This window comes from Phoenix dactylifera, chromosome 18 (genome assembly GCF_051530095.1).
Source record: "Phoenix dactylifera cultivar Ajwa chromosome 18, Ajwa_hap1_PhDact_Kaust_v1.1, whole genome shotgun sequence".
Lineage (NCBI taxonomy): Eukaryota > Viridiplantae > Streptophyta > Magnoliopsida > Arecales > Arecaceae > Phoenix > Phoenix dactylifera.
The window spans coordinates 6,921,935-6,925,960 of record NC_143207.1 but is presented as its reverse complement, the minus strand read 5'-3'; the positions used below and the strand labels follow the sequence as shown (position 1 = coordinate 6,925,960).

At 42.8% G+C, this 4,026-nt stretch overlaps 1 non-coding gene across 1 annotated transcript; it reads right to left on the bottom strand.

The window, feature by feature from the left end:
• Positions 1–990: 990 nt before the first annotated feature.
• On the bottom strand, positions 991–1,099 carry LOC120105173 (small nucleolar RNA R71). Its single transcript, XR_005507555.1, has one exon. It is a non-coding gene; the product is annotated as a small nucleolar RNA R71 (small nucleolar RNA).
• Positions 1,100–4,026: the final 2,927 nt, after the last annotated feature.

Sequence of the window (4,026 nt, the reverse complement as noted above, 5' to 3'; positions counted from 1 at the left end):
TCCAGTTGCGAAATATCCGAACGCGGAATCATGGGATTTGGATCACGGAACGATCACAGGCGTTGGGCGCGGGAGATTCGGACGCCGATACTTGACTGGGACTCGGATGATTGCGAATCCCGGAAGAATCGGATGCTGGTTCGGAGGATGCGGAAATGGGAAGCTTCACGGATGAATCGCTGATGTTAAGATGTGTGGACTGCGAGGAAGACGGAAGAGCTGGGATGCATACGCTGAGATCACGGTGGATTTTGCACGCGGACGTGGCATGCTGGGATTCTGGATGCAATCTCAGATGGCTGAAGTCGGGACGGCTGGATCGCAGCTGATACGGGCTGAGACGCTTGCGAATGGAAGAGCTGGAAAATCGCCGGGAAGAGGCGGAAGACGCATGCGTTCGTGAGGAGCTCGAACGTGGACCGCTGAAGATCTGGGGATGCTGGGATTCTGTGAACGTGGAAGCTTGGGAGGAAGGAAATCCGAGACGCGTGGGATGCGAAGATGCTCGGGATGGTTGCGGATGCTGGGTCACGGACGCGGATGAAATGCTTCTTAGGATGCTGACCGGCTGGGCTTGAACGCTTGGGATTGGTTGGAACTCGGGTGCAAGATAGCTTCACAAGCGGAGAAGACGGACTGCTGGTGCTTGGGCTAAGATGCAGAAGAAGCTGGGTCGCACGAGATGCTGGGAAGGGAAAATGAAGCTGCGACGAAGTGGACCGCTGAACTTGACCTCCTTTTAGTGTGCAACTGGGGTCGTCCATGCGGTTGGCTGGTCACCTATAGTGATGCATCTTTTTGAACCCAATGTGCATTTTAGCTTTGATTTCTGATCACCTGTACCCCACAAAAATATAATATTAATGCGGCAATTTTATCATTATTTGTTAGCAATAATACTAATTTAAGTGATGTATAGATCGCACTTTTGTGCTCTCATCAATATGCAGAGAGAATTTTTAAAGAAGTTCTTCCCCACACAAAGGACCAACTTTTTGAAAAGACATATCAGCAATTTCCAACAAAAAGATAATGAAACATTTTATGAATGTTGGAAAAGATTTAAAGACCTTCTTCTCTCATGCCCTCATCACGGATTCGAAACTTAGAGAACCATTAGCTTCTTTTATGAAGGTTTATCTCCACAGTTGAAACAGTTTGTAGAGACCATGTGCAATGGTAGATTCTTAGAAAAGCAACCTGATGAGGCATGGGAGTATTTGGATTCCCTTGCTGAGACTGCCCAACTTTGGGATAACGGGGATAGAAACAACAAGTCTTTGCCTAAGCCTACTAGCTCTGTACAGGGAGGCCTTTACAACCTCAGAACTGAGGATGATCTTTATGCTAAAATGACAGCCCTCACTAGGAAGGTGGAAGAAATTGAGCTTAGAAAGGTTGAGCCTGTCAAGACTATAGAGCTTAGAAACGAGTGTTGTGGTATCTGCGATATGTCGGATCATACTACTACAGATTGTCCCACCATACCGGCATTCAAAGAAGTCTTGCACGATCAAGCAAATGCTATAAACTCCTACCAAAAGCCTTATAACGATCCATACTCGAATACCTATAACCCTGGTTGGAAGAATCATCCAAATTTTAGGTGGAGAAATGATCATCCTCAACAGTCACACCATTCAGCTCCTCCACCTGCACATTCTACTTTTGCATCACCACCCTCTCAAAAGCCAAATATCGAGGATACCTTGCAATCCATACAAACTTTTCTACAAGGTCAAGCTAATATCAATGCTCAAAATACTCGAAATTTTGAAGACATAAGGAACCAATTGTCAATGTTGACTACCGTCCTAAGTACCCAAGAGAAGGGTAAGCTTCCAGCTCAACCCCAACCTAACCCACAAGTGCACGGTAGTAATAATACGGCTCCTTCTAGTTCGCATACAGAACATGCAAAGAGCATCATGACTTTGCATAATGGAAAAGTCATTAATCAAACCGTCCCATTGAGACCGCAGGTCACTTCTAATTTTGATGCTCCCAACGCCGATGAAAGGAACAAAGAAGAAGTTGAGGTCCCAACTTCTACCGAAAAAGTTGAATGTCCTTTTCCTCCACCTTTTCCACAACGGTTAAAGCCGTTGCAAAAGCTCGAACCTAATTATGAAATTCTTAAGTTTTTTAAGCAAGTAAAGATCAACATACCTCTTCTTGATGCAATTAAACAAGTACCCTCATATGCCAAATTTTTAAAGGACTTGTGTACTGTTAAGCGCGATTAAATGTTAAGAAGAAGGCATTTTTAACTGAAAATGTGAGTGCTATTTTGCAGCACAACATTCTCCCTAAATATAAAGATCCAGGTTGCCCAACCATCTCATGCATCATAGGTGACTTTAGGATAGAGCGAGCATTGTTAGATTTAGGGGCGAGTGTGAATTTGTTGCCATATTCTGTATATGAGCAACTTGGTTTAGGTGAGTTGAAGCCAACCTCCGTCACTTTGCAATTAGCTGACATGTCAGTTAAAATTCCAAGAAAGATTATCAAGGATGTATTAGTCCAAGTAGACAAGTTCTACTTTTCTGTCGATTTTATTGTATTGCACACACATCCGGCTTTGAACTTACAGTCTCAGATTTCGGTCATTTTAGGACGTCCATCCCTTGCAACTTCTAATGCATTGATTAATTATAGGAATGGCGTCATGAAGCTTTCTTTTAGTAACATGACCTTAGAACTGAACATTTTTAATGTGTGCAAACAACCCAATGATTCCGAAGAGAGTAAGGAGGTTGATTGGGTTGAAACCATCGCAAAAAAATATTTGTTAGCTAAAGCAATTAACGACCCATCCGATGATGGCTTGATTGATTGGTGTCCTAATGGAACCGATGATGATGATTTGTCAGTCACACCTATTGTGGATAATCTAGATATCAAGATGGTCAATGGGTGGAGACCAAAAGTAGAAGAATTTGAGAGGTTGTCGCCTCGAGAGGCGAAAATAGTACCATCCCATGAGCAAGCACCCAAGCTCGAATTGAAACCCTTACCAAAGGAACTTAAGTATGCTTTTCTTAGACCCGAAGACACTTTTTCCGTAATCATCTCGTCTGGACTTGATCATACCCAAGAAAGAAAATTAGTTGGTATTCTAAAGAATCATAAAGGAGCCTTAGGGTGGTCTATTGCCGACTTGAAGGAAATTAGCCCCTTAATTTGTATGCACCGGATATATTTGGAGGACAATGCCAAAACCACAAGGCACATGCAACGAAGGTTGAATCCTACGATGAGAGATGTGGTTAAGGCAGAAATCCTCAAGTTGCTTGACGTAGGTATTATTTATCCAATTTCCGACAGCAAGTGGGTAAGCCCTACTCAAGTCGTTCCTAAGAAGTCGGGTTTGATGGTGGTAGAAAATGAACAAGGTGAACTAGTTCCAACTCGTGTTCCGACGAGTTGGCACATGTGTTGACTATCGAAAGCTGAATTTGGTCACACGAAAGGATCACTTTCATCTACCCTTCCTAGACCAAGTGTTGGAGAGAGTTGCAGGGCATGATTTCTATTATTTTCTCGATGGCTATTCGGGATATTATCAAATTGATATTTCACCAGAAGATCAAGAGAAGACTACTTTCACTTGTCCTTTTGGCATATTTGCTTTTCAACGAATGCCATTCGGGTTGTGTAATGCACCTGCAACATTCCAAAGATGCATGCTCAGCATCTTTGAAGATATGAACGAGAAGTTTTTGGAAGTGTTCATGGATGACTTCTCCATTTTTGGTGACTCATTTGATGATTGCTTGTCACATTTATAAGCAGTCTTAGCTCGATGTGTAGAAAAGAATTTGATATTGAATTGGGAGAAATGCCACTTCATGGTACCAAAGGGAATTATCCTAGGACATATTGTTTCATCGAAAGGCATGGAAGTAGATAGAGCTAAGATCGATTTAATTGCTAAGCTACCTGCACCCAAGACGGTTAGAGATATTCGATCATTTTTGGGTCACGCCGGATTTTATAGGAGGTTCATCAAGGACTTTAGTG